The sequence below is a fragment of the Sorex araneus genome, chromosome 3 (assembly GCF_027595985.1).
Source record: "Sorex araneus isolate mSorAra2 chromosome 3, mSorAra2.pri, whole genome shotgun sequence".
In the NCBI taxonomy this organism is placed as follows: Eukaryota; Metazoa; Chordata; class Mammalia; order Eulipotyphla; family Soricidae; genus Sorex; species Sorex araneus.
Genome location: NC_073304.1, coordinates 209,661,451 through 209,687,702, shown reverse-complemented (window position 1 = coordinate 209,687,702; position 26,252 = coordinate 209,661,451).

Genomic DNA, 26,252 nt, shown 5'->3' with positions numbered 1-26,252 from the left:
AGATCTGGGTAATTTTTGAGGTTGGGGAAATGTCTTTCTTTACTTTGATTTATAAATCACAAGTCCTAAATTTTTTTAGTGAAATTAATATAGAATATAAGCCTTTTATCTTAGCAAAATGATCAATTTAATAATAGTCTCATGTTCTATTTTAAATATTAGTTTCTGAAAGCTTCTGGTTAAAATCAACTTGCCTTGAATCTATAAGTGAATCTTTACTAACACACTTTCTCTAACTCTACATTGCTTCTACACGTCATTCCACTTTAATATTAATTTTCAAACCTAATATCACAACAAATTAATCTTACTGGCAGATTAAGAGAAATGGACAATGAACTGCTTCATATAGAAAGCAAGAGAATAGAAGTAAAAATATATACAAATGAACAACAGTGGCCACTCAGCACACAATTTCAGTTATATAAAATTCTAATTTCTAAAGTCTGAACAAAAGTTAGTCATTAAGAAAATAAAAAATAAAAATAAGATAAGTTCTGTAGCCATGAGGTCGAAGCAATAACACGGTGGGTAGGGTGTTTGCCTTGCATGCGACAGACCTGGGTTGAAGCCCTGGCATCCCATATGGTGCCCCAAGCAATGCAAAGAGTAATTCCTGAGTGTCAAGCCAGGAATAATCCCTGAGTGTGACCCAAAAAGCCAAAATAAATAAATAAATAAATAAATACTGTTTTTTTTTTAAGTTCTATAGCCATTATAATAGGTAGCACTAATGCACTGTAGCACTGTTGTCCTGTTGTTCATCAATTTGCTTGAGCGGGCACCAGTAACATCTCCATTGTGAGACTTGTTACTGTTTTTGGCGTATCCAATAAGCCACAGGCAGCTTGCCAGGCTCTGCTCTGAGGGCGGGATGCTCTTGGTAGCTTGCTGGGCTCTCAGAGATGGATGGAGAAATCGAACCTAGGTCGGCCACAGACAAGGCAAACAACCTACCAGCTGTGCTATCACTCAATATAGGTAATCATTTAAAAATTTCTCTCTGTGGCATATAAAGAGAAAAAGAGATTGGACAATGGGCAATGAAAAAATATACCTTTGGTTCTGACAATAAAACTTATGTTCCCAAGACTGGGGAGGGATATTTAGGGAGATTGGTGGGATAGAGTAGAAGTGATATATACAGTGATCGAAATTTGGGGCACTTTAGATATGGTGTATATGCAGCAACTTTGGAAAACAAAAGTATAAGCATTAACACTATTATAAACCACATCACATCTAATTATAAAATAATGGATTTTTTTTAAATATTAGAAACAAATTTTATTAAACACATCTTTTAACAAAATTAATTTCTTTTTTTTTTCAGGGGGGATAGTCATGCCTGACGATGCTCCTAGCACTCCCAGGGATTAAAACTGAATCAGTTTCATATAAGGCCTTAAGCCCATACCATCTTTCTGGCTTTTGAAAGAGTTCTGCAAATAGAGAACAGAGCAACTCTGACTAACCATGGTTAAATAAAAGAGTATTCTCTTTGTTGTCTGGTACTCTAAATACTTTTATGGTGAACTTGAATTACAATAGTTTGAGGACTTGGAATTCATGAACAGAAGGTCAATCTTAAGGGCTGGGGAAATATCTCAGAGTTGAAGGTATACTCTATATGCTGGAAGCCTGAGTTCAATAGCTGGCACCAAATGGCCCCCTAAGCATCCCCAGAGTGACCCCTGAGCCCTGAGATGAAAGTATCTCCATTGTACTATCAGGTGTAGACCCCAAACCAAAATTTTCAGTTAGGACAGAAAATATTCCAATTTTCTACAAATATTGCTTTACTGCAATCTGAATTTCTAAGTAGTTTAGGTTTTAGATTCCTCTGCAAGTAGACAGTATGTCACCTTAAGAAGGTATCATTTTTATTACCTTACAAGACTTAAGACAAAAGTATATTTCAGGAAGCTAGGCACAGACTGGATATTTGAAAGAGAAAGTTAAATGAGTGAAGTGTTGTTGACTTTGATATGCTAATCTGCAAATCAAAGCTGAATAAACTTAAATCCACGTGTCTGAGATGCCCTTCTTTCCAAAGAACAGGATCAGAAGGAAATTATTGACATTGACAGTTTGAAGCTGATGCCTTGATGAGATTGTAGAGAACAGAAAGTCCTTCTTAGTCCAATGGATCTAACATATAACAAGAAAATAAGTTATTTGTGACTCTTCTTGACTTTCATAGAAAAAGATCAGTTTATTAGAAAATGAGGAACTTCCATACATATAATCTTTTTTTTTGTATTAAAAAGTTTTTCTTAAGGTTTTTGGAACTTGAGGAACCATTTCTATATTCTGTGTTGTAAGAATCAGTGAACCTCTCCAATTCAACCCTCACTTCAGTTCAGTCTCTATCTTGCATACTAAATCCTGAAGCCAGTAAATACTTTAATTTAATATGAGATATGAGTATCCATTAGAGGAAAAGGGAAGATAATTCATAGAATATGATGACATTGAGAAATCAAAAGAGCCCGAAAACTCTTAGAGAATTCTAAAATTTCATTGATGTCACTATCCCTTTTCGTTGTTTTTTTGTTTGTTTGTTTGTATTTTTGTTGTTTGCTTTTGGGTCACACCCAACAGTACTCAGGGCTTACTCCCAGTTCTATGAACAGGGATTATTCCTTGAATGGGTTTGGTGAACCATACGCCATGCCAGGGATCCATCCTGGGTCAGCTGCATGCAAGTCAAGCACGCTACCTGCTGTTCTATTGTTTTGGTTCTTTTTTAAAGTTCTTTTTCTTCACTCTCTGCACGTGTATCTGTAAAAAGTATAAGTGCGTGCACGTGGAAGGATAATGTATGCTCACGGGCTCTGAGGGTGGCTCTCTCTCTCTCTCTCTCTCTCTCTCTCTGTCTCTCTGTTTCTGTCTCTGTCTGTCTCTCTCTCGTAACTCTCCATCGGTGCTCTCAAGCTGCTGTGTATGGACTGGATCAGGATGGCTCCTCCTTCGCACTCTTTCTGTGTGAGCCACTGTGCTCTCTTCTGTCTGTCTTTCTATCTCTGACTCTGTCTCTGTAGTCTCTCCTCTGGTCTCTTCTGACCTCTCTCAGTCTCTGTCATCTTTCCTCTGGTCTCTTTCGATCTCTCTTCTTCCGATCTCTCTCTCTGGATCCCTTCTACTTCTCTCTCTGGAGCCCTTCTCACTCTCACTTCTGACTCTGACTCTTACTTCTGACTCTGACACCCTCTGCTCTTACAGTCTTAGTTTGTATAGCAATCACATAGGGTGGTGACACAAAGGTGGGTTGAACATTAACAAAACAACAAAGAGAGGTAAGACCACTCCTCCAGAGATTAACTCAAGGATAAAATCTCTTCTAAGGAGATTATCCCAGAGTACTAGGAGATCTGCTTAAGGTTGGGATCCCATCCAGGGTGTGTTGTTTTCTTCTTTCCTCAGCTAGTAATCCACTTAATTAGTTATAGTAAATCTACTTCTAATATTTCTAGCAATGTCATTCTGTATGAGCACAGTAAAAGATGTATCAAATTTAAAGTTTGGGTCTTCCTGAGGACATCTCACTATATATTCCAGACCACAGTCCTCAGGCCAGGTTAGTCTTACTAACCCCAGCAGGGTCTTAGTCTAATTGTTACTTTTGGATCATGACAGCATTTGTCTATGACCATGCTCTCAATTTATAGTTGATTATTGTGACCTGGCCCATTTCGATGCTGGGGTAGCTCACAGCTTGTCCTGGGTCCATTCAGTCTTTTGTCAGGACCCTGCTTTGGGGGTGATAGGAACTAAGGGCAACTGAGTCGAGAAAGCAGATGCCCAGGAGTAAATATTATTGGAGTCAATCAACTCCCAAGTTACAAAACATAATATTAACTGTCTTCTTGTGTCCATACAAAAAAGGACATTGCTTTAAGGCAAACTAAGTTCCCTACGGCAAGGCTGAAAGGACAAACCCAGTGTTTTCCTACATGTATCTCAATGGATCTTTGCCAGTTTATGATATTATGGGATCAGAGCATGGGTTTACAAAACCACCTTGAAATTTTCAAACAATGCTATGTTGACTTTAATGAAATAATAAACAGATATCAGGAAAAAGAACTTAGACATTCTTATAATTTCATAACAACTGTGATGATAAGAAGCTCTAACAAATAATATTTCATTCATTGTGCATAAATGTGTTTAATTAGTCACAATCCAATGATAATTTATAGAATACCTTGTATCTGTAGTTCAATTAGAACACCCACTAGCATATCTTCTGCTGTTTCATGTACACATATATATTCCAACCGTTCAGTCTGACTACATTATTTTAGAAAAAAAGCCTTATTTCTGTCCTCCTGGCCTCCGCTGTCCTAGCATTGTACCCAACACTCTGTGAGCACCCAGTGGTATTTGTGGAATACACTGATAAGTTTCACAGAAATTCTTTCATTTGTATATATTTCTTAAAACACATTTTTTAAAATTGATTTTTAGTGGACACTAATAATGAAAACAACTAAAGTGCTTTTTGGTTACCTTGGTTTATTCATCCTGATTTACATAATGATACTTTATAGTTCACGAATCACAAAATCCCTGTTAATCATCGATTTCTCGAGCGGGCTCAGTAACCTCTCCATTCTTCCTTTCTCTGAGATCTTAGAAGTCTCTCTCAACTTGGCCCTCCCAATGATGTCACACTGGAGACTCTTTCAGGGTCAGGGGAATGAGATCCAGCTTGTTACTGGATTTAGCATATGAATACACCATGGGAAGCTTGCAAGGCTGTCCCATGTGGGCAGGAAACTCTCAGAAGCTTGCCAGTTTCTCCCAGAGGGAGAAATAGGCTACAAGATATCACGTGGCCGCAAAGCAGCCACACACTTCTGGGAACTTGCTTTTAAGTCTCTGGACATTGGCCGTTGATGGAATTACACACACCTGGGTTCCTCTGCCGATACCTTCATGCATGAGGCCTGTCCGAACATGTGGAGAGGGGCCTCAGGCATGGCTGTAGCTAGGTTCTGGTGGTCTTTGGCTGCCAGGAGCTCTGCTCTGAGTGGGGAGGGAAGCTGGAGCCCATCCTCTCTGAGGGGCCCTGGGGAAGATAACCATGGGTGGGGCTGGAGTGATAGCACAGCGGGTAGGGCATTTGCCTTGCATGCGGCCAACCCTGGTTCGATTCCCAGCATCCCATATGGTCCCCTGAGGACTGCCAGGAGTAATTCCTGAGTGCAGAGCCAGGAGTAACCCCTGTGCATTGCCGGGTGTGACCCAAAAAGCAAAAAAAAAAAAAAAAAAAGATAGCCAGGCGTGCGGGCTTTATAACTTTATAGTTATACTCATTAATTTAACCGATCCAATAATAAATTATAGTACTAGAGATAGTAATCTTGAATGGTATCAAACGGTTCTTACAATATGTAAGACATTCAGTCATATCATCCCACTTGAACTTTATAATATTCCATACCTACTGAATGGCTACGATAATTTTTACCTTAGAAGGTGAAGACTAGGTATATCAAGTGACTTCCCCAAAATCACAGATAAGGAAATCAGGATCTGACAGGACTGCATTCTGGCTTTTTTTGACTACAGTAACCAATATTGAATGCAACAGTCCTCACAAGTTCCCAAATTATAAGGCCTTTTGAAAGCTAAAAATCAAAATGGGGGATGAAATCATACCTCACACTTCCTACATGTATAAAACTTCAAGTTAGATTTCTGGCAACACATACATACACAGAGAGGAAGAAAGAGATTGAACAAACAAAATAATGAACATCTCAATTTAATGAAATGACTGTCCACATGACTCAGCTATAGGAAATTCTCATTCCACTGTACCTCTCATTCATCCTATGTTTCTGTTACTTCAGGAGCAGAGAGAACATATGCTCTCTCCAATTGCTTTGTATTTGCTGGAGGAGAAAAATTTGTTAATTTTTTTTTTATTTGGCAGTGTTTTTATTTCTTTGTGGCTTTTTTTTTTGGCCTTATATTGGGTTGTGTTTGTTTACTCATCCTTGATATGATGAGAAGCATTATGGTGTGATGCTGATTCCTAACTATGACCGAGGAATTCATTCCTGAGTAATCTGGAATTTAAGCATCAGAAGAGAATTTTAAGAGACCATTTCCTGCCTCTCCCAAAGAAAATACACAAGTAGACCAAGTAGAAGTCTTCTCCTACCTGGATCTTTCTACAGGGCAATATAGATTTTTAAATTCGATTTCTTCTCTTCTAGATAAGCAAAACTTCTTCCAGAATGATCTTTCCATTTTTCTATTCTGCTTCTATTGCTTACACTGAATTTACCACATGGCATCTCAGGTTACTCTTTTGAACCAAATCTAAATAAAATTTTTCAAATGCTTCTGAAACATTTCTCACAGATCTGCTCCTTCTCTTTAAATTTTTTTTCAAACAAACTAGCTTAACCTTTTTACTTTCTAATGAAAAAATCTCAAAAATGAATAAAAGTATAGTATACTTTTTATCTATATTCTATTATTAGTACGATTTTTTAAGTTCATCAATTACTTTATAGTTATAGATCTTTAAGAATTGAGCATCAACCTTCTTTCTGATTTGCCAATATGAGTTTGATAAAAACTAAATGTGGATTACTTTTGTGGTTACAAGACTGCTATATTTCAACACCATCTGTTGCCTTTTTTCCTTAAGGAACACAACCTGTGTTTTCTTACTCTTTAAAAAGAGCATTCTAAAACTCTATTGGTGGTCTATATCACAAAACCGACTTCTATGTACTGTTATTACCAGAACCAGTCATTTCTATAAAGGTTCACAAAAACTGGAGGAAATCCTGTTACTATCCCTTTTGAAAAGAAAAGTAAATATCCTAAACTCCTCTTTGTTTGTTTAGCTTCAATTTCAAGATTTTCCCACAGTGTGAAACTAGTCCCTATTTGGTTTTCTACTGAAATAAAATTAAAATTTTATTAGTTTGAATAAATCTCTCATGAAATATACCTTTGGAACTATTCACAAATAAATGTTAGTTTCTCAAATTACAGTTAGTAGACAAACTTTTATTAATATTCTTATTTTTTAATGACAGTGGTTTTTAGAAAACCACAAACACGATGTTCTATAGGGTTCTATTCAGTTTGAGCATAATGTAGTCATTAAGAATTGACTTATATCAAGGAAATATTAATAAACTATAATATTACAGTAATTCACATGCTATTAAGCCAGATTCTAGTATAAGATAATAAGTCTGGTATAGTTGCCATGAGAAAAGCACCCATGAAATGGTGTGCAGCCATTTCAAAGGTCTATAAGTAAAATGAAAAAACCACTAGACTCCCTCCCCACTAATTGAAGGAGGAATACAACATTTGGTATATGGAGATTATTTTGGGAGGTCTGGAAATTATCTAAAAATGTTTTTCATATATCAATGATAACAAAATTCTAAGATGCTATTATTTATAAAATGAAAAGTAAATTGGAACATATATATATATATATATATATGTACATATATACTAGGTCTCCCTCCCTGCCCCAAGCAGAGTCCCTGCAGCCAAAGACCTCCAGAACCCAGCCATAGCCATGCTCAAGGTCACTCTCCACATTCTTGGATGAGCCTCACGCATGAAGGAACTGGCAGAGGAACCCAGGTGTGTGGGACCCAGGGCTGAGATCTCCAAAGGTGCTCGGATCCGGACTGGGCCTCTTCTGCCCAGATGCCCCATTTTCCAGTAGCTAGGCAGTGACACCCACAAACTGCCCCCCTTTCCCGCCCATGTAATCCCATCAACAGCTAACATTCAGAGACTATAAAACCAAGCTCCCAGACTAACACCCAAGAAAAGTAGCAATAAGTACCAGGAGATTTTCTCCATGGCTTGGAATCCAGCCTCACATGCTGGGGTATAAGGCAGCCCATATAGAGAAGGGAACACCAACTAAAGTGTGTTGGAGGATCCAATCGGGATGGGAGAGGCGGGTTGAAAGCAGACTATAGATTGAACACGATAGCCACCCAGTACCTCCATTGCAAACCACAACACCCAAAAGGAGAGAGAGGACAAAAAGGAATTCCCTGTCACAGGGGTGGTGTGGGGTGGGGGGGAAAGGATTGGGGGTTGGGAGGGACCCAGGGGCCATTGGTGGAGGAGAATGGGCACTGATGGAGGGATGGGTACTCAAGTAATGTATGACTGTAACACAAGCATGAAACTCTGTTTAACTGTACCTTCACGATAACTCATTAATAAAAAAAAAAATTATTTAAAAAAAAAAGCCAAGCTCCTAGAAGCACGCTACTGCATTGCAGTAATGCAACATCTTATAGCCTAATTCTCCCTCTCAGAGAACCTGGCAAGCTACTGAGAATTTCCTGCCTGCACAGGAGAGCCTGGCAAGCTCCCTGTGGCGTATTCATATGCCAAAATCAGCAACAATGATGGGTCTCATTCTCCTGACCCTGAAACAGCCTCTCATGAAGCACCATTGGGAAGGATGAGTAAAGAAAGGCTGCTATCTGTTTACAATAGCCAGAATCTGGAAAAAACCCGAGTGCCCTAGAACAGATGACTGGTTGAAGAAACTCTGGTACATATATACAATGGAATACTATGCAGCTGTTAGAAAAAATGAGGTCATGACGTTTGCATATAAGTGGATCTACATGGAAAGTATCATGCTAAGTGAAATGAGTCAGAAAGAGAGAGACAGACATAGAAAGATTGCACTCATCTGTGGAATATAGAATAATAGACTATAAGACGAACACCCAAGAATAGTAGAAATAAGTACCAGGAGGTTGTCACCATGGCTTGGAGGCTGTTCTCTCACTCTGGGCAACTCAGAGAAGGGAACAGCAAGTAAAATGTGGTTGTTGGTCATGTGGGGGAAAGATGATGCGGGCCAAATATAGACTAGAGACTGAACGCAATGGCCACTCAACACCTTTATTGCAAACCACAACACCTAACCAGAGAGAGAGAACAAAAGGGAATTCCCTGCCATAGTGGCAGGGTGGGATGGGGGGAGACGGGACTGGGAAGGGGGGGTGGGATGTTGGGTTTACTGGTGGTGGAGAATGGGCACTGGTGAAGGGATGGGTTATCAAACTCTGTAAGGGAGAAACATGAGCACAAAAATGTATAAATCTGGAACTGTAAAAAAAAAAAAAAAGAAAAAAGAAATTTATAGATGCTCTTCTAAAACCATTTTTAAAGATGACTTTACTTTCAAAAATAAATAAATAAATAAATAAATAAATAAATAAATAAATAAATAAAAAAGAAAGGCTGCTAAAATCTCTGGGCTAGGATGAATGGAAACGTTAACTGTGCCTGCTGGAGCAAATCAACGATCAATGGGATGATAGTGATAGTGATAGTGATATAATGGGTTTACATACTGGGACTTATAAATGGGAGCTCTATGGTATGAAATAAATTATATATGTATCAATAATTTAAGTAATAGCTTAACTGGTCTCCTAGGAGGGAAGAAAAGTGTGTAGTGTTATTAGGTTCTATATAGAGCAAAAGGAAGAATCCGTTTCAATGTACATCACATCACAGCCCTTTCTGATATCTTCCAATATCATTCAGAGTAACAGGCAGAGTTCCTTTGGTGGATATTTTTCATTATGATTATTTTTCATGATTATATGATTATTACATTCATAATTTATTCATAATTTTTCATTAAGAAAATTTTTCATTATAATACCCTGGAGCAATAGCACAGCAGGTAGGGCATTTGCCTTGCATGTGGCTGACCCAGGTTTGATTCCTCCATCCCTCTCGGAGAGCCCAGCAAGCTACTGAGAGTATTTTGCCCACACGGCAGAGCCTGGCAAGATACCCGTGGCATATTCAATATGTCAAAAACAGTAACAAGCCTCACAATGGCGACGTCACTGGTGCCTGCTCGAGCCACCAACGGGGATGTCAGTGCCACCCTCTCTCTTCCCTGTTCTTTACACTCATATCTCTGCCTCCAGTTAACTCCTCTTCCTCAAGACTTTTGTACTTTTTTTGTACTTTCAGCATATCAGTTCATTTCCTGTTTTAGGGTCTTAAAACAGGTTCTCCTCTCAGCCTGCAAAGTTTTAACCAGAGATAAGAACCAGGCTTATCTCCAATTTTGTTTGAAAGTCACCTTGTAATTGAGGCCCATTAACTTTATTTAAATGATAAAAACCCACTCAACCCCATGCACATTATCTCTATCTGAAATCTCTTATCTGTTTACATTCTTTATTGTACTTAGAACCTCTGACTCATAATTTATTTATTACATTTATTTTCTTCTACCACAATGTAAGTGCTTCTAGGGCTGAATTTACTTTTTTCTCTTCTCTTTGTTCTCTTCTGGATAGTATCAGAAGGTTAATATTATTAAGTTAATGAGTTATATATGGTGTCATGAAATTCTTCTAATAAGACTGTTTTTATGTACTCTAGTCTTGAACATATATATATACATATATATACATATATATATATATATATCCGTCAGTTTTTCTGAGGAAGGCTCTATTGTGATTGACATTTCTCTAAAGAATAACACTCCAGATGTCTTAACTAGAAGACTATGTTCTAAGTAAACGTCCTTCTTTCTTGGCAGAACCTCTATTCCAACTTTTTCTCCCTGAAACAGTCTATGCTCACCCAAAATGAGCATAGACTCATGCTGTATCTTTCCCAACTTGCTGAAAAGTTCAGATAATATGAAGTAGTTGCCATAATGAGTGAAACCCCACAGAACCAGGTAAAGCAGAACTTTGCGAACTTGGACTTCAGGCTCAACTAGACCCGGAAACAAGATCCTTTGTCTGCCTCCTCCAATCTCCAGTGCTCCAGGGATCAAACCCAGATACCTCACCCTACTGGGGCCAGATAAATACCTCACCAGCAGACCTCCACTACCTCCACTACCCAGCCACCGCCATGCTCCAGGCCACTTCCCGGCCACATCGTAAGACACTTAATACCCATTTACATAATTTCCGCACCATACATGATGGGGTTCAAATATGGTGTGAACCATGGGAACACCTGTAAGGGTGATTGGAGGCTGCCCTAAAAGCCTCTATCCCTCTCAGAGAGCCCTGCAAGCTACTGAGAGTACCCTGCCCACATGGCAGAGCCTGGCAAGCTGCCCATCGTGTATTCAATTTGCCAAAAACAGCAACAACAATGGGTCTCATTCTCCTGACACCAAAAGAGCCCCCAATATGGCACCATTAAGAAGGATGAGCAAGCAGAGTCTAATAAAATTTCAGGGACAAACTAGACTGCCAATATGAAGAAAGACAAAAATGATTTTCAACGCATGTACGCTGGCATCAGAAGCATCCATCGAGGACCTGATGGTGCAAGCACAGATGAACTACGAACTCATTGGTCTGACCGAAACGAGAAGGCATCCATCACATCACGCCATTTTTGACACTGGAGAAGAACCGTTCCTCAGAACATGCAACAACAGAGGCGTTGGTGGCATCAGTGTCCTTGTCAACACGGACTTGGCCATGAGCATTGATTCATTCAAATGCCTAACAAACCAAATCAGACGCTTATGTTTGAATAGATGTGGCTCACTGGTGGCAGTTTCTATCTTTGTTGTCTATGCACCAACATCCAACTATAATGAAGAAGAAATTGAGAAGTTCTACATAGAGCTGGTGAAGTTCTATAAAGAAGACCACACCTTCTATAAGATCATTGTTGATTTCAATGCCATCATAGGACCGAGAAAGTCACACGAAGAACTCCACATTGGGACACATGGCCTAGAATGGAACAAACAGGGTGAGAGACTCTCTGAGTTCATCATGTCGACCAAGACCACCCATGGTAACTCACAGTTCCAGAAAACCGAATCTAAATATTGGACATGGGAATCACCCGGTGGACAGTTCTACAATGAAATTGACCACATCATATTCAATCAAAGGTTTTGCCTGATTGATATCATTGTTGTCCCAAAATTCCAAACAGGATTGGACCACCGTCTCCTTCATGCAAAAATTTTACTTCTCACAGAGCGGGGAGAAAGGTCTGCAAAGTTTAAGTTTAAGGAGAGAACTCCCAGAATGACCACCAACTGGGAGCTCTTTGATACTATTGTGGCAACGTGGGAAGATGCTGTCATTGACAACATCGACGAAGAATACAATCACTGGTTCAGCACCTCCATGACTGTGCGAAGAATGCCGAGAGTGGGAAAGCCACAAAGAGATGGCTGTCTTCAGAAACTCTCGAACTCATTCGCCAACGTAGTTTGGCACGAACTTCAGGCAACCACAAGCTAATGTCCAAGCTCACAAAGCTCGGACAGAACAAACATCTCTGAATGCAGCAGCTTTGTGTACCTGGTCAAGAACTCAACATGAGGAACGACTTGGAGCCAGAACTGCGCAGGAGGAAGAGAGCAGCATGGAACGCCTTCAAGAGCATCAATGAAGTGGTTAAGAGGACAAAGAACCTCCAGCTCTGGGCGCATCTTATCGACTCTACCGTCCTTCCTGCACTAACATGCACCTCAGAGACCTGGGCCCTATGAAAATGACAACACTATTCGGGTATCCCAAAGAGGAATCAAAAGAGCTATGCTTGGAGTATCACTTTTCACTTAAGTGAGAGAAGGAACCCGGAGTTCCGTCCTCTGTTGACAATCAAGAATCAGGGATGCTGTCTTGTTTGCCAAGGCATCAAAAATCAGATGGGCCGGACACATAATACGATTCAGAGACAACCACTGGACTAGAGCTTTTACCAGCTGGATTCCACAGGATGTCAAAAGACCACGTGGCCACCCACCTATGAGATGGTCAGACTTCTTTGTCAAAGCCCTGAACAAATGGTTTGAGGCTCTTCCTGTTCCTGTAGTAAGCAGATATCATTGGGCTACACTAGCATGCAACAGGGACGAATGGAGACATTATTGGCGCCTGCTCAAGCAAATCGAAAATCAACGAGATGACAAGTGATGACAAGTGAAGTGATACAAGTTGCCATAATGGAAGCACGTATTCCAACATGTGTAGGTTTTTATAGATATTCACATATAAACATCTCACATTAGTTTCAAATAATTCTTGATTAATTGTGGACTGAGCTATTTCAAAAGATTAGAGCCCAGCAAGCTACCAAGAGTATCCCCTCGCAGGGCAGAGCCTGGCAAGCTACCTGTGGCATATTTAATATGCCAAAAATAGTAACAATAAGTCTCACAATGGAGACGTCACTGGTGCTCGCTCAAGCAAATTGATGAACAATGGAATGACAGTGCTACAGTGCTATTATTTTTTCTTTATGAAGCTATATATGTAGGAGGCAAGAAGGTAGTGGAGTGTAAGGCACGTGCGTAGTATGCACCAGACCCAGGTTTGATCCTGGATATCACAAAACTTCTCAAGCAACATCAGCCTCTCAGCATCGCCCAGTGCCTCAGGGCCTAAACATCTTGGCCTCGGACCCTAAAATGGAACAACTAGCCCAGTTGGTCAAGTATAGATGGAAGTAGCCCCAGGGTTCTTGAGCACTAGTTGCAGGACTGCCCAAATCAAAATATGTTCTATATTAATGTACTACACATTGCTGTAATGCTAAAATTACCTTCTAAATTGAAAAAATAAATATATGTTCATCATCAGATTTAAAAATATGTAAGAATTAATATGGGAGGATGTGACCTAAACCATGTTCACAGTGATAGAGACACAAGGGAAGTAGGCATGATGCAATTAGGCATATGGCCCTAAGAAAAGGATTATTGGAATGTCACAAGGGTGTGTTGGTGGTGATTCATAATACAGTTACCTAGCTTCTGCACTCTCCCCTCTAACCTCTAATGTAGATAACTCTGACTGAGTTATTTAGATAACTGGACACCAGAAAATAATCCTATCCTCACCTCTGTTATAATGGCCCACATTCTTGAAGCACAATAAAGAAATGGTCACCACAACCACACTCTTTAAAAACAAACAAACAAACAAAAATGTATAAAGGGGGAAAAGTTTCTTCTACCTCTCTCTGTAATGCTTCCTCTGAAGACTACCGCAATCTGAGAGTATCCCTGCCTTCTTTCTTCATTCTTTCCTTTCCTTTAAAATCATCTCTGAATTTGGCCATTAGATCTCAGTCCCTTGCTTTCAATTTTGACTGCTTGAGGACAAGAACATGAGTCCCCATGCCCATTAAAATAATATCACAAGACTATGTAATTTAGAATGACATTTCTCAATGTTTATTTTCTTTTTGAAAGATATCTTAGCCCTCTAAGAAAAAGTTTATATTCAAATATGTTTTAGAATTCCTATGTATATGTCCATAGCTTGGAGACATGAGATGTATTAACATTTGAAGTGTTCTAAAATATTATATAGTAATGGTTTGTTTTACTTTCTTTAAGTCAGTTTCCTGCCTTATTTGAAAAAATAACTTTTGTTTCTCCATTTATATTGTCATACTAATGAAACAGATTTTCATGGAATGTAAAAAACTAAAGCTCGCCGACGGGCGCGTGCACTCACGGGCTCTCCGGGCGGCTCTGTTTCACCGCCTGCGTTCGGTGCTCTGGAACTGCTGTGTGTGGACTGGATCGGGACGGCCGATGGCCAAGAACAGGTGAAGGAAGAACGAGGACCAAGCTGGTTGCTGATTAGTTACCGTTTATTCAATCTTCCATCTTTCTCATCTTCCACACTCCCAGCTCCAGCCTCTCTCTGGATCAACTGCAGCCTTTCCTTCTCTAGTCTCTCCTTCTACTTGTCTCTCCCACCTTGCCCTCTAGACTATACCCAGCCAGCTAGCAAAATCAACATAAGAAAGCCCTTCCTGAGGGCAGGGCATTCCAAAGCCCTTCCTGACTCTTAAGGTTTTTTTCCTTTCCTTAGTCCAAACACTTATTAACATCTTAATACTAGTTATTTTTGTATGGACATAGCAAGAGATACATTGAGGCTTGCAAGGCAGCTCTCCTGGCAACATCTTGCCACAGACTCAGACCACAGCGCTCAGGCCAGATTAATCATTCCTCACCCTATCAGGGTCCAAATCTAGTTATCACTGTTTGAATCATGACAACATTTGTCCATGATCAAGCTCTTAACTCATAGTTAAGCATTAGGCACTTTGGCCAGGCCCATCTCAATGCCAGGGTAGCACACAACTCACCGCTTGCCCTGGGTCTGTCTTGTCCCTCGTTGGGACCCTGCTTTTGGGGGTGCTAGGAAGTAAGGGCAGCTGAGGCTTAGGTCGAGAGAACAGATGCCCGGGAGGAAAATATCATGTAGAGTCAAATGACTCCCAGGTTATAAAAGCATAACATTTGCTAAGTCTTCCTGTGTCCATACAAAAAGGACATTGCTCTGAATAAACTATGCAAAGGACTCAAGGAGAAGAGAAAAACAGTATTTGCAAGTCAACAGAACACTAAGAAAGAAGTTACAAATAAACACAGAGGAGTGGGAGCACTGTAATGGGAGTAACCCAATAAACCTAAACTACCTGAAGCTATGTGATCCTACAATGGAACATATTTTAAGTAAGTAACTCTGAAGGAAACTGGGGAGTGGGAGTAAGTGTGTGTGTGTGTGTGTGTGTGTGTGTGTGTGTGTGTGTGTGTGGTGTAAGTATAAATAGTAGAAACCTACTTCCAGGGAAAAAACTTTTCCAGGGAACTGTTAATCAACTAGAAAAATACATTCACATCATGTTAAACTGGAAAGTATAATTAAGTTCACTTTACAAGAAACCACCACAGCAAAAGGAGCAAGAAGTCATGATTAAGAGAAGACTGATTACTTAGTTCATGTGGGCCCTGACACGTGAAGACTAAAATCAAGTCAGGATTTAATTTAATTGGCATTATGAATTTGGTTAATGTCAAAATCAGGTAATAATAAAGTTTGAAAATTCTAGAGCTAAACAATATTATTTTCAAACAAGAAAATGATCATAATATTTTTTTTATTTACTCAGGGCCTTTAAATGCTTCCTGCAAATCTAGTATAATAAAAATGAAAGTCATTAAAATAGCCTTGCTTCTTGGTATAACAGGCCCTGGACATCACAGGACATTTTTCAAAATAACACATAACATTTTTCCCTTTAAACATGTATTTCTCATTAACTTTTCTAAGCCTCCTGACTTTGTAGAATCACTACAGTAAGTTTTAAATGATGTATGAAATGGAAAGGAAAACAGCCTATCCTTACTACCTTCTAATCAATAGACAATAGCATGCTTGCTTTGTTTTGTTTTTTCAGCCATTGTCAGGATCGTTGTCCTTTCTAATATAAAGCTTCTATTTATTTTTTCTTTCAATGCAGTGGTCCTCATACATGCAAGACTTTCCCACTGAGCTATCTCTCCAGTATTTACATAAGGTTTTTCAAGAAACCCACGGCAACTTCACAAACACAAATTTAGGGGATAGCAGGAAGTCAGTTAAAAATCGAGAGTTTAAGAGTCATTCAAATTTGTTTCCTCCCCTCTCCATTTAGTTTTTTGGAGGGGTGGGGTTCAGCCCACACCCAATTTGGGGGGAGTCTTGGCTCTTAGCTCTGCTCTCAGGGATCAATCCTTGTATGGTAGCGTTGGAATGCAACCAATTTGCAAGGCAAAAGTGCTATTCATTGCCCTATCTCTCTGAATTCCCCCACTATTTTCTTTTCTGTTTTCTAACTGATATTCCCATCATGAAAAGGGAATGGGGTGGAGATGGGGTGTTACATGATGACTGTCTTTGGCTATCATCCTTAATGACTTGAAGACGGCAATATGAGAAGCAAGAAAGAAAGGATAGGAAGTGTCTTCTTTTCCACATTCACTCTATTCAAGAAGCAACATCTATTTCCTCGAAGACTAATAAACTGCATTTATTTCTCAGTACTGGCCTGCGTTGTATTCCCTGCGCATCTCTTGTTACAGTAAGATTAGGAAATAAGCATTTAGTATTTTGAGCCCTCAGAGTGCTAGATAGACTGAACCAGCACAGGAAGAAAAGAAGGGGTTGATTGTCAAGCAACTAACAAAAAGAAGCAAAGTAAGTTGACACTGGATACATCCTTATCTAGGTATATTAAGAAATTTTTCATGATTTAAAAGACTCATTTTGTTCATTCATTTTGTACTAACATCAATCGTTGTGTGAATATTCGTTCAGTCCAGTCGGAGGCGCTGAAACAAGGAACTTGAAAGAAATCATTTTTAATGGAGGGACACAGGTTCACTCAGACCCTGTGACAAAGGTAGAGCATCCTGAGATCTCCTTTTACTACCATCCTACTGTACACACCTCTAAAGGACTCAATACAGTGAGGTCATTAATAAAGAAGTTACAGGAAGAATAACCAAAGCCTGAAGCTTTTCTACATGCTACTGTTAGGGCGCGGATCGAGATCTCCCTATAACGACAAAGAGACTCCAGAGACTGCAAACAGCAAGCAGGGTTTATTGTAAGACTGGCTAGCCAGGGTCCAGCCGCCTACACGGACACGCAGGTCCAGCAGGTTGGGCAAAAGACCCCGAGCTCCTCCAAAGGAGATCTTATATAGGCCTCCCCCGGCCGTTACAGCAGAGCCCGTGCATTTCATAGCCAATAGATTTGTAATATTGCAAACTTTCTTAACCAATCCATTTAAAAGGACATCACTCCTTAGCCTATGGTTTTAGAGATCAGTATTCGCGCCAATATTCAGGAATGTCCCGGTTCTGGGGGCAGTCCTGGGTCTTGTGATACGGGTCATGTGATATGGGTCTGGTTATCTGGTCTGACCACTACCCTTCTTGCTAACCGGGGTGCCTGTATCTGAATTCCTTGCTCAGGGGCAGAAAATCAAGTTATTCTAGAATGTGGGCTCCTGTAAAAAGAGTCTTAAGAAAGCTAAATAGATTCCTGTGGTCTGTCCTGGGCTAGATCCCCATAGCTACAAACAAACAGGCTAAATAGTGAGATCTTTATACTGAAAACAAACATACTAAGTACCTGGGATCTGCATACTGAAAACAAACAGGCTAAGTAAGCACCTGGAATCTGAGAGAAGAGGAAGATTGACTCAGTATACTGAAATTTATGTTATTTACTGAAAAGGAAGCTTAAAGAAAGAGATGTTCAGCCTCATCCAAACCAGTCTGGACACATGAGTAATCTCGCCCGTTTTCATGGGTCCCGTGTTCCTCTCCATTTTCAGGACAGTCTACAGGGGTTCACCCTGACTGCCTAGTCTGGCCCCAAAAATCAACATTTGATTTTTTTTTTCTTTTTTGGTCACACCCAGTGATACTCAAGGGTTACTCCTAGCTCTATACTCAGTAATGACTCCTGACGGTACTTGGGGGACCAATTGGGATGCTGGGAATTGAACCCCTGGTCAGCCACATGCAAGGCAAATGCCCTACCTGCTCTACTATCACTCTGGCCCCAACATTCAAGGGTTTTTAATGAGTATTTGAGTATTTGGGAGACAAGCGAATCAGTATTTGGATGATTTCCAAGTGCTCATCATAGCATAAATGAGAAAAAGTTAAAATCCAAATTACTCCTCAGCTCAAAGCAATAAATTGCTTTAAATTTAGGAATAAACTAAAATCTGACTGCGAGTTTAAAGATCTATGTAACTTCGGTGTCATTCAAACAATGAACCCTGCTGTAGAATCTCTGTAAAAGCAAAATATCCGAATCTTTGTGTACAGATATTTTGTATCTGTAGAATAAACACAGCTCTACCTAAAATTCCCCAAAAATCTATAATGCCCTACCCCCAACCTAAAGTTAAAAAAAAAAGACTCATTCTAATAATCCAGGGGTTTTAGCATCAGATGCTTTATAGCTTTAATAGAATGTTTATATTCAATTTAGAGACAGAGTTTTACTAAAATATTTTTATCATTAACCCCCATAATAACTATTGCTTAAATATTATTACTGAACAACAAGAAAATTATTGGCCTTCTGCCTGCCTGGATCAGAAAAAGTCAATTGACATAAAGACCAGAGTAATATGTATTTTCAAATTCCAAAGTAACATGTATGTGGGAACCTCTTCTTTCATTTTCTTTCTGTGTACTGCTTTCATCTGTTCAGAGAGAAATTACTGAATTCTGGAAGTGTGCCATTGTATTGTCTCAATTGTTTCATGCAACAGCAGACAAGCATAAAGCTCTGGTGAGATTTGTTCAAGGTCAAGAAACAAATAACTGTTGTAGGTTCAAAGCCAAGACTAAGTGATAGTAAATCCAACATTCTTTTTACTCTACCACAAAAGGCTTTCTTTACAAGGCCCATTGAAATGGTAATCTATATACCCAAACTGAAAGAAAAAAAAATATTCAGACCTGTTTAGTTGGTGTAAATAGGAAATCCACACATTTCAATGCAAATGTTACAAGCTACACATTTTTAGTGACAGCATTCCTTTCAGTTGAGTACTATTACCCCTCCCCAAGTTAGGTAATATATTACTTGAAATAGGCAAACACTCATAAATAGGGTAAAATCCTCTTTGATCTGTGATTCTGGTTATATGATTCTAAATACATGTCATCCATAGAAAAAAAACATTAAAACTTCTGATCTGGATGAATGAAATTAGTATTCGATGCTTTTTAAATTTCTATTTTAATCATTGTGAGTAATACATTTAATTAAGTATAATTGTCTTCCTCAATTTTGTGCTATGGATAATTTAAATCTTCATTTAAATGTTAATTGCCAGTAACATCAGGGAAAAATGCTTTATAATTCACTTTTATTGTGCCTTAATTTTATAAAATACAAGATATTTGTTTTGTCATAATGTATGATGGGACATAATGATTATGAGAAGGTAAAAATGAAAATAAATTTCTGTTGTAGTCTCCAAACAATTTTGCCTAGTAATTCCAAGAGTCAAATACACTGTTTTTGTGTTAGTTTCAGCAAATGGAGCTTGAAATTCACAGACAGTTGCAGTCAAGCTGCAAAACTCTTCTTCATTCAAAAGAGGAAATGATTACCTTCTGGTCTTTTCATTAGTTATCAGCAAGTTGCTACAATTAGATTAGGAATGGATGAAGACCTTATTTTCCATTTCATTCTGTGTTACATTATCTATGCAGTGCATATTGTGTATTTAATAGAAGTTTAGAAAAAAGGTTAAATAGATTTATAATTTTGATGGGCTCAGTAAGAAACTGCCACAGTTGCCTGGTCAGACTGAAAATCAATTTATCAGTATTAAAATGTAAACTACTTTCAGTTTCACCAGCACTATTACAAGGCCTTCCTCAGGGAGGCACTGGCCTCCTCAATTTGGAGGTGCTTGATTCTAGGAACCTAAGAAGAATGTTCCTTGTAGAATATGAACAGTACTGAGAAACTCATGTGTAGCAATGTGATTGTTTCAGCTTTAGTAAGGAGAGTTCATGGGTTTAATAGAGGCTAGTAATGAGACTTGTGTTCAAGTTTTCAGTAAGCGCTAGTTATTAGCATTAATTTATATTTTATTACACGAATTATGTGTGGTGCATTGATCGCAGTAATGATCTCGTCAACCTTTTCCATTTCCTTTGTTGTGATTTGAGATTTTCTCCTACCAATAGGTGGAATGCGTTTTTCTCTTCCTTGATTTCAGCTTACCATGTGATAAATATTATAAAGAGTCGCTAACAGGTAACACACAAAGATGTTTAAAAAACATGTTCACATATTTCTGTGTATGTTCTTATGCCTTTGTTCTAGCGAGAACATGCCTCTTGGGAGATACCTTCAGACCTGATTGTCTAGTCAATCATCATCATCATCATCCCATTGATCATCAAATTTCTTGAGCAGTCTCGGTTACGTCTCCATTCATCCTAGCCCTGAGATTTTAGAAGCCTCTCTTTACTCGTCCTTTCCAATGGTGCCGCATTGGAGGCTCTTTCAGGGTCAGGGAATGAGATCCATCATTGTTACTGGTTTTGGCATATGAATACACCATGGGAAGTGTGCTAGGCTCTCCCATATGGGCAGGAAACTCTCAGTAACTTGCCAGGTTCTCCCAGAGGGAGAACTAGGCTATAAGATGTCTTCCGGGAGCTTAGTTTTATAGTCTCTGGATGTTAGCCATTGGTAGGATTACAGGGTACCGGGGCAGTCCCTGGGTGTGACCACCTAGCTACTGGAAAATGGGGAATCTGGGCGGAAGAAGCCCAGTCCCGATCTGAGCAGGCTTGAAGGTCTCAGCCCTGGGTCCCACACACTTTGGGTTCCTCTGCCGGTTCCTTCATGTGTGAGGCTCATCCGAACATGTGGAAAGGAGCCTTGAGCATGACTGTGGCTAGGCTCCGGAGGTCTTCTGTCGTGGGAGCTCTGCTCGGGGCGGGTAGGAAAACTGAAGCCCACCCCCTCCAAGGGGCCCCAGGGTAGACAGCCAGGCACGAGGGCAAGACATTCTCTGCCAATAATCAATTAGACCAAACATAGGGTGTTGCTGGAAGAGATCAGAAGAACCACTCAGTCAAGCTCAGTGTTACTCACCAGACTGCCAATCTACTAGCTAAAACAGTTTTCCTGTTTTAAGTCACTCTGCTGTGAGATGGTGGATGCTGCAGCATTCTTGAGGCTGGAAGTAACTTATACCCTACAATAAGTACTATTTCATACTATCAGACCATATCATTACAATCTTTTTGGCTGGTAGAAGAGGAGAGAGAGGAAATAATGGGGGTGGAAGTTGGCTACATAGCAAAATTGTTAGTATTTTGCTTTGTTGTATATCTAGAATGACAATGAGTTCACAGGGCCTGATCTCCCTTTTTTTTTTTTTTTTTTTTTTTTTTTTGCTTTTTGGGTCACACCTGGCGATGCACAGGGGTTACTCCTGGCTCTGCAGTCAGGAACCACTCCTGGCAGTACTCAGGGGACCATATGGGATGCTGAGAATTGAACCCAGGTCGGCCACGTGCAAGGCAAACGCCCTACCCGCTGTGCTATCTTCTCACAGCAGAAAAAGTCATCATAGACCATCAGTATTGACCAGATAAGCCAAAGTAGAGACAGAGTTAAGAGTTTATTGGGGCAGTAAAATATGGATGCAATCTCTGACACATCCTGCAGAAAGATTGCTTATTCCCCATCAAATGAGAAAATCTGACCAAATTTATGTTTTGTTTTTTCAGCACTGTGAATTAAACCTAGGGCCATCCACATGCAAGATAAGACAATGCTCTTCCATGGAGAGTCCTGGATAAATCAAGAATTTTCAATAGGGTTGGCAGATTAACCAAATATCAATATAAGCTATCCTGCTAAACTGAATTTCAGATAAACAAGAAGTAATGTTTTAATATAAGCATGTCCCATATTTTAGACAGACTGCATTTTCTAGGCATTCAGACTTCTGAGAAAAGACTTTGGGAAATGGAGATTTGGCTTAATGATGAATAGAGCTTTATCTGTTTTGTTTCTTTCTAGCATTTATTTTATGCTCAGTAATTGAAGGAATAATGAATGATTCTTTTCCATATTTCATAGAATAATCAATCAACAGTGATTATGCAAAGGCTGAACTTCATGCAACATGTGGGTTTGGTAGAAAAGCTTGTATTTTTAAACCCCTTATCCATTTGTGATACAAATTCATGAACAAACACCATGGCAATGAAGGCACTTGGAAGCTATCCTGCCCTTTCACCTTCAGCTACTTGCTAGTAACTGATACAGTTTGATCCATAAAACATCCTCAACTGCTTTATTTTTAAATTTTAATTTTTTGGTAATGCCAGAAATCAAACTCAAGGCCTCACACATTCAAGACAAGTGTCTATCTAGCAATGAGTTACATCCCTGACCTCTAAATGCTTCATATTTCTGTTTTGTATTCTAAAATTTTATTGCAAACATCAGAAAAGATAATAATAACATTAAATTTAATAGAGAAAAAACAAAATCTTGCTCCTGAAATAGAAATGTTTAGTGTTCAAGGAGGAGAGAATTTTTTAAAGTTCTTTGTGTACAGATAAATATAGAAAAATGTGTGTGAAAATTTCCTCCATGGAAATAGAATTATATTATATATGCTGCTTATTATTCTGTTAGTATTACCTAATAGATTGTGAACCTTTTCGCATTGTCAATAAAAATACATTTACATCCTTGTTTTTAATGGCTGCAGTCAGTGAATCAACAATATTTATTGAGTTCCCACTAAATGCAAGGCATGCTGTATTTCATTGCATGTATTTCCCATGATAGATTTAACTGATTCTCTCTAGTCAGGCATTTTATGTTATGTTGTTTATAATTAGTCACTACTATAATCAAGTCTACAATTAATGTCCTTGTAAGCCTACAACTCAAGTGATAGAGGCAGAACTGTCTGGATACATTAAAGAAAAGTCAACATCTTCAGAACTATTCTGTTGCACCAGAGAAAACTGCATGCACATTTCCAACTTTTATGCATATTATTAGATATTCAATCAATAGTCTAAAAAGACCAGTCAGTCTCTGAGTCATTCTGTTCACTCCTTTTCTTTACTCTTGACGCTTTTTTTTTCTGCCTCTAGTGTATTAGTAGCTACAATTATACTCCCATGAAAAAGCAAGCAAGAAGGAAAAATCAATAAAACCAGTCTCAGTACTTAGCCACAAACATTCTTACATTCATTAAATATTCACTGAATGCCAGATAGGTCTCAGTCCTATTCTGGGTATAGTGCTTCCCTTCTCTAAGGTTTTGCTTTCTAACAGTTTTAGTTACCTTCAATTGGATAAAGCTAACTAAAGTTTAGGTTACCATATCTGGAAAATGCCACACAAAGTATTTTGAGACAAGAGTAAAAGAGAAAAAAGGAGAGGAAGGCTGTACTCACCCTATGTTTACTGAAGTCTATTCTTACTTGGTGTGATTTTCTATTTTATTTTTATTAGTCTCTTATTGTACCTAATTTATAAATTATTCTTTATCTTAAGTCTGCATATATAAGAAAAACATAGTAATAAGGTTCAATACTACTTGAGGTCTCAGATATTTACAGGGGCTCATGGGACATATTCTCTGTGAATAAAAAGGCTAAAGGGGGTTACCTGTACCCACTACAGAATGACTCCTTCCCCAAAACTTATGGTGTAACCAGAGGCTTTGTCTATCACTTCCAACATGCATGTGCTTCAATTATTAAGGTATTTAAAGAAGCTGTTTCTTTACATTTTTCCAGTGCCTGAAATACATTTATCACCACTTTAGGACAACAGCAACATTTTCATAAAATACTATAATGATCTGGACTTGTTGAATAACTTAAATATAAATAAAAATACTCAAGTCGCTTAAACATTCACATTTATTAAAATATAAGGGACAGAGACATAGCTCAATTTTAGACCTTCTTGTCTTGCGTGTGTAAGGCCCTGGGTATGATTACTATAACACTATGAAATGAATGAATAACATACAGTAAAGGTATATTGAATTCCAATATTTTAATATACATTATGTAAAGGTCAAAATGGAATATGCATCTGTTAAAGCAAAATTCTTAAAAGTTTGTTAAAGCAAATACACATAAGCATACTATTTTGGACTTGCAGTGAAAGAAAGAGTTCCAGGGGCTGGAGCGATAGCACAGCGGGTAGGGTGTTTGCTTTGCACGCAGTCGACCCGGGTTCGATTCCCAGCATCCCATATGGTCCCCTGAGCACTGCCAGGAGTAATTCCTGAGTGCAGAGCCAGGAGTAACCCCTGTGCATTGCCAGGTGTGACCCAAAAAGCAAAAAAAAAAAAAAAGAAAGAAAGAGTTCCAGATAATACCAGTCTAGGTGTTTCTTTAAGGATAAAAATTACCTTTAAAAGGGAAGGTGGATACAATATATCATCCTAAACATTATCATATAAAATGTCTATTTTGAAGTGTAAAGTTGAAATTTAAATTAGTTGTATATGATAGTAAAGTAACAACACTAAGCACAACAGCTTCTACTCTACCTCTTAATTCTTTCTCATTTTATGGAAGACAATTACTAGAGTATTTTATTTATATATAAATAACACAATGATAAAACACAATAAAAATAACTTGGAATTAAGAGCATGGATATTACCAGAGAGGATGAGTAAGAGGTAGAAGAAGATAGGAGTCAATATGATGATGTGTATCACTGTATCACTGTCATTCCATAGTTCATTAATTTGCTCGAGCGGGCACCAGTAACGTCTCCATTCATCCCAGCCCTTAGATTTTAGCAGCCTCTCCTTACTCATCTTTCCCAATGATGGGAGGCTCTTTCAGGGTCAGGGGAATGAGACCTGTTATTGTTACTGTATTTGGCATATCAAATATGCCACAGGGAGCTTGCCAGTCTCTTCCATGCATGCTGAAGCTTGCTGGGCTCTCTGAGAGGGACGGAGAATGTACATCAGAGAATACAAGCAAATATGTTTAAGCCAAACACATGTGTGCTGCTTTAGGTATATCAGTGGACTAGCCTATAAGAGGTGGTGTGGCCACTTTGTGACCACAGGCTTCCGGGAGCTTTGTTTTATATAATCTCTGGATATTTACTTACTATAAAGTTAAAAGTCTATTGCTTTTGATCTCCTATAAACAAATATTTTAAAATTAACTTTCATAGGCACTGAGTTTTCATAAAAAAGAATAAAGGAAGCAAATAACAACAAAAAACCCCCACATTTATATAGGTGTAATTTATGGTCCCCTAAGGATTGTCAGGAGAATTCCTGAGTGTGTCAAGAGTAACCTCTGAGCACCATGGGTGTGGCCAAAAACAACAGAAATTAAAATACAAACAACAGGGGCTGAAGCAACAATAGTACAACGGGTAGGGCGTTTGCCTTGCACGCCATGGACCCTGGTTTGATCCCCGGCATCCCATATGGCTGCCCCAGCACCGCTAGGAGTAATTCCTGAGTGCAAGGCACAAAAGAAAAATAAAACAAACAAACAAAAAATGTAATTCCTGAGTGCAGAGCCAGGAGCAACCCCTGTGCATCACTGGGTGTGACCCAAAAAGCAAAAATAAATAAATAAATAAATAAATAAATAAATAAATAAATAAATAAATACAACAATGAATACTGTATCTTCCAAGGCCAGTAAACGGGACTGGGGGCGCTGGGGTAAGCACCACCATTGCGGGCTAGATCTTTCTTTGGGACCAAATGCTGGCACGGTACTCCATTTGTGCACTCCCCTGAGCAACGCTGAGGGAATTTTGGGAACCTCGGTTTTCCCTGTGAAATGGAGAGAGGTACCTACTCCTAGGGTTGCTGGGAAC